Raw genomic sequence first — 13,219 nt, forward strand, 5'->3', positions numbered from 1 at the left:
CTGGCCGCCCGCAGAGGGAGCCCGTGGTTTACGGGCGCGCTCGGAGAGGGATGGTGATGCCTCGCGTGGTGGCAGACTGGGGATGGGAGCCCGCCTCTGTCGGGTGGGCTCTGCCACCACCTCGAGACCTGGCCCCTCTTGGGACGGAAACTACCAGAAACTTTCCGCAGGTCCCGCCCGCCTTAAAGCCAGGGCTTTGGGAAGAATTCATCATGAGTACTCGCTGGTGCCCTCGCTGCTCGATAACTGCTCTATACAGGAGATAGTTATGTGCGTTAAGTGGCAGAAATGTGCAGCAACAATCTCTGAATTAAATAGAAGTCAGTAAATGTGAGCCAGCAAGACTTAATAATTAAGGTGGTAGAGAAAATCTTTCATATATTCATATTTGCCTCTCATGGAGCAAGGCATTCTGCACAGCTGGGCATCTAGCTTGCTCTGCCCTTGCCTTGGCTTTCAGGAGATTGACTCCCATCTGTGATAAAGACATCTCTGAGTACAGGGGCTTTGCTTAGTGCTGATGATCAGTCTCTAACTGCTGTGCTGGATACAGTGGTTTTGCATTTATTTAATTTGTGCTCTTCTGGCTTCGGAGGCAGAGAGAACAATGGTCCCCCCATCCTTTGCCTGTTTACTGGAGTGACCTGTTACTGTAATGTGGACTCCTGCAAGAGCAGGATTATGTTAGTAAATTGCTGAACAACTACCCAATATTAATGGCCCTTAATCAGGCTACATTACATAGGTTATGTACCCTAAGCTTGTTTTGCCCTATATTCCCACTTATTTGAATTTGATGGTTCTTAGGGAAAAATATCTATTTTCAGACAGATTTGTTAAGTCAATAAGAAATTGAAAGCAGCACAAAAAAACAAGCCCATCACCTGAGTCTGTCTCCAAGCAGGCTGTGTCAAAAGCTCTGATGTATCACCCGAAGTGGACAGGAAGTGAAGCAGACAAAGCCAGACCATCATCTTCTTTGTGGGGCTCCAAGGAATGCAAATTTAATGAGGCTTCTGAAGTAAAAATTCATTCCACCAGCTTTATATACTTCTGCCAGTGATAAAGATGTCTGTAGAGAAGGTGACAGTGTGGGGTGAGCAATTTTGTTGAAAACTGCAAGTGTACAATAAAGGGAAAAATTGCTTTTTCTAACTTTGCTGGTGTTGCAAGCGCAGCCGACGCTGATGTGAGGGACAGTGCTCAATCAATCACCCAGCAGAGCCCAGCAGACTGCAGGAGTTATTAGCCAGCACTGCTTCTGAGCATTCAGACAGTAAAATGACCCTCCTCAGCAGTGCTTCTGACTGACAGCCTTCCAGGTACAGACAGACACACACCCCGTGAGCTGGCCCTGCTCGCCTCTGGGCATAAGCACCCAGTGAAGTGATACACAGAATAAACAAATAGACTCCACAGCCTGGGGTAGTTATGAAGTGGGTATGTATTGTCAGCACCTGGCACAAGTGAGATAGCTCTCCAAAAACTATAAAAGATCCCTAAGTTAACCAAGACTTTGGTGAACCCCCACAGATGATGGCAAATCCATGTGGCTGGACCATCGAGGATTTTGTCGCTCTGTTTGGTAGCTATAGTCCCCCTCCTTCTTTCTCTTTTTCTCCTTTATTTCCTTTCTGACCCCTCTATCGCATTTGCTGTTGGCACTCAATAAAGGTGCATTTGTTGTGATTAAACTGATGGTCCCCTGCTGTTTGCCTTTTGCACTTTTGGGGTTGGTAAAATGAAGCATCACGACACCCCGCTTGTCCTAGTGGATTGTGACACGGGCACACAGCAGCGAACAATGACAGAGTGCTGCTGGCACACCTGTGCCAAGACAAACCCTGTGGGTCTCAGACTCAGTCAAAGAAAGAAACTGAGAGTTTCTAATCAGGCAGAAGGCTGGGAAAGAACTGGAGAATAATGTAAATAATTCTTTATCTCTCTTGTTGCTCACATTGTTTATAGTGAAGTTCTATCACTGTGCGTCAAGCACTTTGCACCAATGGTGTGAGTTGTTTTCACTTTGGGACCAGTGGAGTTGGTCCTCACAGAGCTCTGTATAAAAGATCAGTGTATTTTGAATAAATCAGAGTTTACTCTCAACAGCTTCTGATCAGAGTCTCTTCATTCCCGTCCTGTCACTCCAACTGCCACGTTCAAGGTTAAGCATCACTACATGAACAGCAATGCACAGCACTCAAAAAGCCCCAGAATGGAATACTCACCCGGATTGAAGGGGCTGATAATCCTGCACTATGGCAACTTCTATGATTTCAATCTCATTCTGCATTGGAAAGAAATAAAGCATTTAAAATATTTGGGGATGAAAGAGCTAATAGAATGCCCAGGAGAAATTTTCATAGCTGGTTGAACATTTCCTTCCATGTCCCTCTGTGTTCACAGAGCAGCAGCTTCTAACTGCTATCACTTTCCTCCCTCAGGCCTCATAGAAGTGTTCAATCAAACATGGATGTGCTGCTAAGATGAAGACATAGTTCATTGCTTGTTTCAACCAGCAATAATGAGTATGTTTTACTCAGACACAAGTTGAAACTGTGTGAGCAACACATAAACAAAAGTGTATCCAGCTGTACATGCATTTCTTGCACATAACTGTACACAAAGGTGTCAGTGCCTCATTGCAGACTCCACTAGCAATGCAAATGCATCTACAAAGAATTAGCTTTATCTGTGGCTCTTATTAATGGCACACATGCCCAGGTGCCACACACTGCTGTCATCAGGCACACAGGTAGAAACACCCACATGACACCAGGGGACATCAGCACTGTAGCAGCTGCAAGCCCACAAACACTTGTCCACAGAAGCACAGACAGGCAGGAAAGAGATTGCTGCTGTCCCTAAAGCCATTCCTGGCTAAAGGATGTCTTTTGGAGTTGGGAAACTGAAGGAAAAACCCTTCCCCTTTATTCATGTCTCACAGCCTCAGCACAACCACCCTCCACACCAAGGTCAGGCACCATTGGCCACTCCACTTATTTATATTTATGGCCCCTCTGTGAAATTCTGACTGCTCATCAATGCAGAATAAAATTACTTCAGCAATCTTTCCTGTCCAGGTGCTCATTACTAAAGCATCAATGTGTTTTCTCCTGGTCCTTAACTCCTAAACACTTTGTTAAATTTTTCTCTCCTCTGCCCAGCTGTGGCAGGAGAGGGTGAGTGGCTTTTGTGAGTGCTTGGTGTTTCACCAGTGCCAAACCACGACAGGGTGACGTGCATGTGGGACTGTAGGTACATGGAAAATGGTCTCAAAGGAAGACTGAGAACACCAGTAAGTTTAACAATGCAGAGATAAAGTAATGGACAAGCCCAGGAAGGAAGGGCCCCTAAGCCAGAGGGGTTCATTTTCATCAGCTTCCAGCAAAGTGCCCCAGGAGGATCTGCAGGTGCATCCAACAGCCCCATCAGCCCTATCAGCTCTTCAGGGCAATCCCTGAAGGATGCTGAGCTGCAGATAAAGCATTTTTTTCATATGAAAAAAATTATGAGTGGGGAAAATGCTCTTTTTAGAAACTTCCCTCAGCTGTTTTTTCCTATGGCTTCCTTTTATAGAACTGAGACCTTTTCTTCTTGTCTTTCCTAACCCAGACATCCTACTACACAGAACATTAAGGACAGGGACATTTCCTATGTTCATAAAACTAACAAAGCCGTGTTACTATATATTTCTGTGTTGTGTATTTTTATGAACTTCAGCCCTGATGTGACCAAGCAAAATATCTTCTAGTTACCATTGATTCAGCCCTGAATTCTAACTACCAGCCTATTATTTCTTACTCAAGCAACATTAGTACTCAAAGATTCTCTTAAACATTTCCCAGATGCAGAAACAATCCCTTCCCCAAAGAGCAGAGGTGAAGGCACACAGCCAGCCAGCCCCTTCTTTTATTGGATAGCATTTCTCATATATTTCATGAGAGCCAGATGGCACCATCTGAACAGCAGTGAGCTCAGGAGCCTCATCAGGAGAAGGGGAGCATGTCCCAGCCTTGCAAGCAGCTGCAGCTGAATTTTTTGCATAAATTCACATGTGGAAACCAAAATTACCACTGCTGACAGGTAAAACACTGTAATTTTGAGGGTGGGAAGAGTATCCCCAGCCCTGAAGCTCGCTGGGATAAAGGTCCTTCTGCAGATTGCCATAGAGAAAGAAATACAAGTAAAGAGTGACAGTGTGTCCTAAACCCCTGCTGTGTGTGGAGCTTTTTCCTGGCAATTAAGAGAAGCTAATAGTTTTATGGAAGTTATTTGCTGAAAAAGCCTTCAGTGTGCTATTTACTGGAGTTTCACCAGCATTCCCCAAAGGCTTCCAGCCTGCATTAATAACCCACAGCTCAACCCTAGCCAAAAAAACCTTCCCACCCTGCTGCCTCTGCCCTGTGTCTGTGGAGTGCAGGAGTACCAGGGCAGTGGTGCCCCCTGTGCTTGCTTTCCCACTGGGGTCTTGAAGCCCCAGGATGTAATGAATATTCACAACACAAACATTAGCAATAAGTATTGTGCTATTAAAACAAAAATAGATTTCAGGCAAAAAAAAACCTGGAAGAGAAAAACTGAGAGATAATCTTTACTCCTGAGCTCCCAGAGTTACTGCATAGCTTTTTTGTGAGCTGTAACTGGTGGTTTTTAAAATGCAAATCAGTCTTGGGTTTTTGAGAGACGTTGTAAAAAAACCCCAAAAAACCAAAGCCATGCAGCAAAGCTTGATTGTGTTGTAATGAATGTGAGATTTTCAGAGCTGTTTCTGTGCCAGTGATGCACAGTGGATGCAGGACTTGGGAAGCCCCAGTGCTCAGCTAGCTTCTGCCACTGACCCCTTGAACAAGACATCCCTTCCTCTGTGGTCATCAGAGGACACGGGGAAAGGAGGAGACGAGGCCATTTCTGTACCTCCTGGTGAGGTTCTCTGTGGGAATCCAGGGCTTCCCTCTGGCTGCCCTGGCAGGGGTCAGGAACCCCCCTGGACAGAGCCCCCAGAGACACTGGCTGTGATCTCTGTCCAAGGAAAAGAGTTTTCAATCTTACAGCATCAATTACAAGCTCTGAGTGTTTGATATAAGTAATAATTAAGTGTGGCACAGGAGCAAAAGTAAAATTTTAAGTTTCTAGATGAAGGGTCCAAAGGGGACAAGATGGAGGAAATTGGGTGTGCCTTGTCCTTTTTCTCCTTCTTCATGCCCTCCATGTCTCACTGTGGTGTTGGCATTTTTCTGTTGGTTCAGGCTGGGGACACACTGTCCAACGTAGGTGACAGATATTGGCACGTTCTTGTAAATCCAGCCCAGGGAGTTTCTGGTATTTAATGTTTGTCACATCCCACTGAGGGCAGAGCCCCACACGCTGCCCTGCAGGACAGAGCTGGGCAGGGCAGCAGAACATGTGAGAGATCAACAGAATAAACAACCTGGAAACCAGCACAGACCAATTATGGCTTCTGCTTTGGCAGCGGGGCAGAAAGTCAGGGCATTCCAATAATAAAAACCCAAAAACTTCAAATCCAGAAATGAAAAGGTAGGTTTTAAAATCAATATTTAAACCTCTAAGCATCAAAAGCTCCCCTTACATGTAACATAATTTCTGTGTACTCAAGGCCTTGAAAACTTGGTCATTTATTTCCAGATATGAAAACAATCCTATTTACATAAAGAACTTCTTAGAAAATGTTCTACATTACCAGCAAAACATTTCAGCTCTTTGCTGGAAACACAAATTTTTAAGAAGCACTGAGTGGAACAAAATTATATTAATTTAAACTGAAATATTTAGAGATTACATATTCCTTTTTGAAGCAATTAAAATGTACTTAAGCAAAGCATCATTTCTGACTCCTTCTCCACCAGATACGCAGTGCAGACAATCAGAAGATTTTGCATATTGGTAGCAGCAGTAAAAAAGTGCTACTGAAAATCAGGGTGGAGAAATGCCTGCTCCAGGAAGGCAGAACAGAATAAGGAAAATAAGGAGGAGGACAAGAACTCAAAGTAAACTATTCACACACTGAAGGGTGAGTGCATACCCACTGCCACTTTGGAAATGGTACCAATCTCTTGAACTGTTGCAGAACCAAACCAGGAGAGCTTGCAGAAGTGATTCAAAGTCAGAAAATTACCAGAAAGTAAACAATTTCTATAAAAACCAAAATTCCTAGGGAAGTTCTAAGCCAGAAAGTGCTTCCATGCAAAAAGATTCCTCAAAATCACACCTTCCTCCACTGGTGTAGATGGCCCCGAACAATTTGTGGGAAATATTCCAGTGTGCATATAGCAAACAAAGAGCACATTACAACCTAATAATGAATGCAAGAGAAGTTGTCTTTCAAATTCCACACATTCATATCAGATATTTTTCTTGTTGATGATATTTCTGTGGGGAAAAAAAAAATTAACTGTGGGGAGAAATTATTTTTGCCTTTTCCCCAACCTAGAAATGAAAATCAGGATAATTTTAGTAAGGAGGTAATACAAGAGCAGATCTTTATTTGAAGGCCTTTATAGAAAGACGTCCACAAAAGCCCACCCCCTCCAGGGGTAAATACATTTTTACAGGTTTTAGAAAATTAGCATAATTGATTAAAAGCACCAATTAGGAGGACAAGTGGTGATGCAGTTCCCCCCAGGTCAAGCCCCTTCTCTGGAGTCTCCCCTTCAGCATTAGTTGTACTTTGTCCATTAAATGCATCTTGAAGAATTGTTCTTGGCCTTGGTTCCAAGGAAGAACCAAGCACAGAGGCTGTGTACCCCAGGGTTTGGAGCTGGAATTTATTTTGTCTTTCTGCCTAGGGAAAGACCATGGAAAAGTATTGGGAAAACTGGATACTAATACAATAGGCTACTAAACTACAAATAAATGCATGGAGACTACAGAGAATATAAGGGAAAAATAAGGCAAAAACCAAATGGCATAATTAAAAGCAAATTTTGTAGCTGCTACAAATCAATCCTGTTCCATTTTGACCTCAGAAGGGTTGGCCTGTTCCTACAATGAGCATATGACTCGTTACCTGTCTCTTCAAACACACTGTGGCAGGGAGTCCTACATGGTACAAACTTGACAAATTAGTCTTTTGTCCCTCCACACCCAGAGTTACCTCCAAACAGCTATTGGGAAGCTAAGCAGCTAAATATTCCTTTAATCTCCAGCTCCTTCCACTGAACCCAGAAATGCATTCTGCCTTGGATGGTGAAACGGAATAAAAGCTATTTTCACACCCTGAGCAAATGGAGCACAATGGAAACCCTCCATCTATTCCCAGGCTCTGTATTTTGCCTTGTGCAGCCTTTCTCATCTGAACATCAGTCTGCTTGAACTGCTGATGTGGGAGAAAGGCTGATTTACCTGTGTGTGAGGAAGCCATCAAAAGGTGTGATTCTCTCTGAGGGAGCAATAAAAAGAATTTCTATTTCTGCTCCTTGTTTTCCCATGTGGAACGTGTTTGGAGAATTGTTTCCCTGAGGTGAGGGCTTGGTTGGATTCTGGTGAGGATTGTTTGAGCCTGATGGCCAATCGAACCCAACCCAACCCAATCCAATCCAATTCAATCCAATCCAATCCAATCCAATCCAACCCACCTGGGGCTGGACTCTCAGAGAGGGTCACGAGTTGTGGGAGAGAGAGTCAGAGAAAGTAGTATGTAGTTTTGGTATCCTTCTTTTATATAGTATATTAAGGTATTTTAGCATAATTATAATAAGGGAATAATTCAGCCTTCTGAATCGAGTCAGACATCATCATTTCTCCCCATTTGTTCACCTGCATTTACAATAGGCAGCTCTTCCTGCTGTGGCTCCACTGCTTCACCAGAGCCCTTCATGCCAGTCCGTGGCTTTGTGTTCATGTGCAAAGCTGCAGGCAGGGTGGAGACAGTCCCAGCTCTGCTGCCTCCAGTGTGGAAGTGGAGACTTTGCTTATTATATTGTAAAAGGGGTTAAAAGGGTAGTTTTTACAAACAGATACTCAACTTGCTGTATTACACCCAAGTGAAGTGCATCCCCCAATCCTACAGTGGCAGGCTGTAGCTGGGAATTAAAAACATCTGTAAAAGAGCCCCAGGTGCCCCAGGATGGGTAAAAGTGTCCTCTGAGAGATGAGGCTGGAGAAATATCTTTTGCAGTTGATTTTAGTGGTGTGCCCTTATTTACCAGCACAGTGTTATCAGAATAAAGGTAAAGTGAGAAGTATAAGCAGGGAAGCAGACAGACAATACACAGCCAGGAAAATCTAAACAGTAGCTAGACTGGCAGATTGATAAAATATTCTTAGGTAAGAAACAGTCTGACAGACAGGAAGATGGAGAGAGATTAAGAGCTGAACTTAATACTTCTGTGATTTATTTGCATTAAGCTCAAGCAGTGTGTGGCTTGGGTTTTACTTGTTTGTTTTTCTTCCCTGACTGCCTCAGGTGCTGGCAGAGAATTGTTTTGCTGAAGTTGCAGTCCATGGGATGTTTTGGAAATTCATTTTCCCTGGGAAAAAATGAGGACCATTTCACAAAATTCTGGAAAACTTCTTCAAGATCTGAAAATCCAAAGAAAAAGAGTTATATGGGAAGTGGTCTGGCCTCTTTCCTATAGTGCAAGTCCAGCTTTGTCTCCTCAAAGCCTCAAAGAAAGATGAGAAACTACCAGCAGCCTACCTACTGTGCTTCATATGAGGACATAGTGCAAATTATGTAAATTTTGTTCATCCAGCCGTCCTGCAACAGATGGCAAAGCAGCGAGAATGGCCAGAGCTGGTGGGTGGCATGGATTTGTTTACTCTAATAGGCCCTGAGATTAAAGTGCCCATCAGCAGCCTGCTACATTCATTTATTTATAATTATTTCCTATTTTTCCCTGCACTTATATTTTAGAATTGCCATGATTTAGATATCTGTAAGAATCCAATGTAGCTCACATGACCCTGACTCAAAGTAGGGCATTCAAGATCCCTTCCAGATCTTGTAATCCAAGCCCAGGCATCAGGCTCTGGGACACTGGGACAGAACTTTGGTATTGCAGAACCTCTTCTGCCATGATCAGGCTGTCTAAAAGAACAGGTGGGAAAGTGAGAAAGAAAGGCAATTTGTGGGTATAGGAAGGAGAATACTCAGAAGAGAAAAAGTGTGAAGGAGACAGGTGAGGGAATTAAAAGCAGTACAACAGAAGTGGCATAAATGGGAACACACTCCCAGGTGTGCTCGTCAGCACCACCAGGTGCTGATGCTCCTTTGTGAGGCCTGAGAGCTAATTAGTGCCAAATTATACCCCTGACAAAGACACAGCAAGGAAGCAGGAAAGACATTCACACGCCAAACCCCTACAATGCACTTTCAAATGGCAGATCAAATAGGACTAAAGTGATTTCAGTTTTTCTTATAAGGCCCAAGGCACAGGGGGTCTGGGGGTTGAGCAGGAGCATTCCTGGTCAATGATGAGCGAGGATGCTGCAGCTCCAGTGCTGGATCTTCTTCCCTCTGAGCAGGGATGCTCCCCATTGTAACATTCACATTCTCTGGACAGAGACAGAATTCTGTCCCTCAGGAGAAGCACAGAGAGAAGAAGAGAAAACAATCTTTATCTCTGTTCCTTTGTTTTCCCCATGTGGAATGTGGTGTGAGATTGTTCACCTGCAGTGATGGCTGGGTTGGATTCTGGTGAAGGTTGTTTGGGTTCAGTGACCAATCAGGTCCAGCTGTGTCTTGAACTCTCAGCAGAGTCACAAGTTTATTAGTCAGGGAAGTAAGAAGTAAGTTTGTAGAATAGTATAGTATCTCTTTAAATAGTATATTAAACTAATAAAGTATAGTTTTAATAAAGCAGATCCTTCAGCCTTCTGATCTGGAGCCAGACATCATCATTGCTTCCCTGAGTCAGGGTTCACAGCATTTTTTTTTTACTACACCCAATGTTCCAGGTGGAGCAGCATGCTCTCACTGAGTTGGATGCCCCCTTTTATACAGTTTTTTGTTCCTTTGGATTGGTTTCTGTTGGGATCCTTCATTTGCATGAAGATTAAAGTACTGATTGAATCTTACAGTTCCATCCAGGCTGGCTCGTTTTGCTTGGGGATGCACTTCACTTAGGTGTAATACAGTAAGTTGAGTATTTTATTTCTTATAACTACCTTTTTAACCCCTTTTACAATATAATAATCAAACCTTTCAACAGTACATGCTTAACCATTATTAACTATTTTACAACTGTTTCTAACCTATTTTTGACAGAAGTTTTAGAAAACCATTCCACAGCATAGGACTGGTACCTATAATCTCTGCTACAGAACTTCTGCAAGATGGATAGAAAAGTTGCAGAGAAGGAACTTCCTTATATTTAATGTTAAACACCAGGAAAAGTATTAATATAAAGAAAAAGGAGAAAGTTAAAATAATAACAGGAAACAGTCCTGAAGTTGTGCAACTGCAACCCCTGAAAGCACAAGTACCTGAATGCTGGAGGGAGTCAGGAAGGGGAAGGGACAGGTAGCTGATAGAGGAGCTTGTTGGGACTCTATTAAAAAATCAGTTGCTTCTAGATGAAATGTGATGTGTGCTGCCTTCAAAATCTCTGCTTGGAGCACCATCCATTTTTTGGGTGCTCAAGTACCAGGGAGCTGTACTCTCTCAGGTGCTGTTCACTTCTGATGAATGCTGCTGTGACAAGTGCATTAAACCCAGCAAAATGACCTGTATTAGGCTCTGAAAAGCAGAGCCCATCACTTCTCAGAACATTTACAAAACAGGCTGGCTTGAGACAGATGCCAGCACTGCCTCAGCATGCAGAGCATGGCTGATGGCAGCACAAGCTCCCACAAAGTCTCTCCCTATCTATTCAAGGCCCAGCAACACAGAGAACTGGGCAGCTGCCACATCCCCTCCTTAAAATCACTAGTGTTTCCTCTCTGAGGAGACTTTTGGTTAGTGGTAGGTTATCATGAAAGCCTCAAATGGGCTTCAGGAAGTCTCATCTCACCACCACTATTGTCCAGTTTGTGGATGGGACACAATGGGTCAAATTATGCTTTTGACTTATGGGATTCATGTTACCACAAAGAAAAGTCTGTCTGTCAGCTGGGTCACAGGACAAAGATGTGGTTTTGTTAGGCTTTACTAAACCCACAGACTCATAACCCAGCTCCTGTTTCCAGGGAGGAGCAAGTGGGTGAGACTCTCCCTGATGTGACTCCAGATCTCAGCCAAAGGCTGGCAGACTGTCCCTGTGTCCTGCTGTGCTGTTTGAGCCAATGCTGGAACTCAAAATGTCTCTCAGACATTTTTAGAGGTTCCAGGCCTTGGTCAGAAGCATTTTAGACCCTGGCAGGCAGCTGGAAACAGCTGTGATTTTGGGTTTGAGCCATGGAATGAGTTACCAGCTTTGAAAGTGGAACAAGCAGTCACAAAAGATTAGATAATATAGTAAAAGTAGTTACAAAACAGAGGGGATTTTTTTTTTTAGTATTGTACAGGGGGGTTTTAGCACCTCTACAGGGGGGTTTTTACTTTGTACGTGGGGGTCAGAAGTTCTAAGATGGAGGAAAGTGGGCTGATCCTGTTCTTCCTCCTTCTTCTTCCTTGCCTCCATGTTCTTGGTGATGTTGGCACTCACAGATTGGTTTAGAGTAGAAAAGCACCATTTAATATAGGTAATAGGCATTGGGGAAAACTATAAACATGTAATATGTAATATATCATATAAAAGACAGCAGCAGCCCTGGGTGGGGAGAGAAGAAGCAGTCGGGGTCAGAGAGGATGTCAGGGTGTGTGTGTGCCTCTGCCTGAGCTGTGAGCAAACCACAGCAGCAGAGAAGAAAATCTTTTAGATAACTTGCAATAAACTGCCTTGAGACTGAACAGAGACTGCTGAGCCTTTTTTTGGAAGCACGGGTGGGAGGAGAGACTTTTCCACCACACGAGACCCCAGACCAAGCCCGGGGTTCTCACAAGCCAACAGCAGTGCCAGCCCAGCTGGGACCTTCTCTGCCCCTAAGCCTGGATTCCCCAATGCTCCCCATCTTCCAGCAGCTTTAGCAGAGAATCTCACTCTCTGGCCCTGTAATGAGCTGCCCAGCTCAATATGGAATTAGTAGAATCTGAGTTATTAATTGTCTATAACAATTAGCTGGGACACCTGGGTCTTGTGGCAGCTTGGTTGCTCTGTGGGAGCCAATTACAGTCTCCTACATATTCATGTCATTTCACCCACAAGCCAGAAAAGCTGCTTTCCTGTTGGAATCTGTGGTATTGATGATTCCCAGATTGTAAAAGTCTCTGTCTTTCTGCCCCGCAGCCAAAGCAGAAGCCATAATTGGTCTGTGCTGGTTTCCAGGTTGTTTATTCTGTTTATCTCTCACATGTTCTGCTGCCCTGCCCAGCTCTGTCCTGCAGGGCAGCGTGTGGGGCTCTGCCCTCAGTGGGATGTGACAAACATTCAATACCAGAAACTCCCTGGGCTGGATTTACAAGAACGTGCCAATATCTGTCACCTACGTTGGACAGTGTGTCCCCAGCCTGAACCCACAGAAAAATGCCAACACCACAGTGAAACATGGAGGGCATGAAGAAGGAGAAAAAGGACAAGGCACACCCAATTTCCTCCAGCTTGTCCCCTTTGGACCCCTCATCTAGAATCCTAAAATTTTACTTTTGCACCTGTGCCACACTTAATTATCACTTATATCAAACACTCAGAGCTTGTAATTCATCCTGTAAGATTGAAAACTCTTTTCCATGGCCAGAGATCACAGCCAGTGTCTCTGGGGGCTCTGTCCAGGGGGTTCCTGAGCCCTGCCAGGGTCCCAGGGCAGCCAGAGGGAAGCTCTGCATTCCCACACTTTCCCAGCTCTCTGCCCATCTCCTTTACTCTGATGCACATCCAGTCCACTCTGAGACAGGGAGAAGTAGTTTCCTTTCTTTTCACATTTCCCTGAAATCAAATATTTGCAGTTTACATAATTGATGTAATGGAAATGCAGAACTAGCACATTTGACAGGGAAGAACAGAAAAGTCCTTCCCAAAGCTCACTCATGCCTTAAAAGAAAAGATGCAGAAATCTTGCTGGACTTCTTCCGCAGCAACTTGCTCAGTCAACAGACCCCATCCTACAGCAGCCATCTGGGATCTAAAATGTTAAATCCATAACCTGCTCTCTACATTTATTGTTCTGAAGGCCATTAAGATTTTTGTGAACTTTGGAATGCAAAATAATGTTAGAAATTCAC

The sequence above is a fragment of the Lonchura striata genome, chromosome 21 (genome assembly GCF_050655825.1).
Source record: "Lonchura striata isolate lonStrDom1 chromosome 21, ASM5065582v1, whole genome shotgun sequence".
Lineage (NCBI taxonomy): Eukaryota > Metazoa > Chordata > Aves > Passeriformes > Estrildidae > Lonchura > Lonchura striata.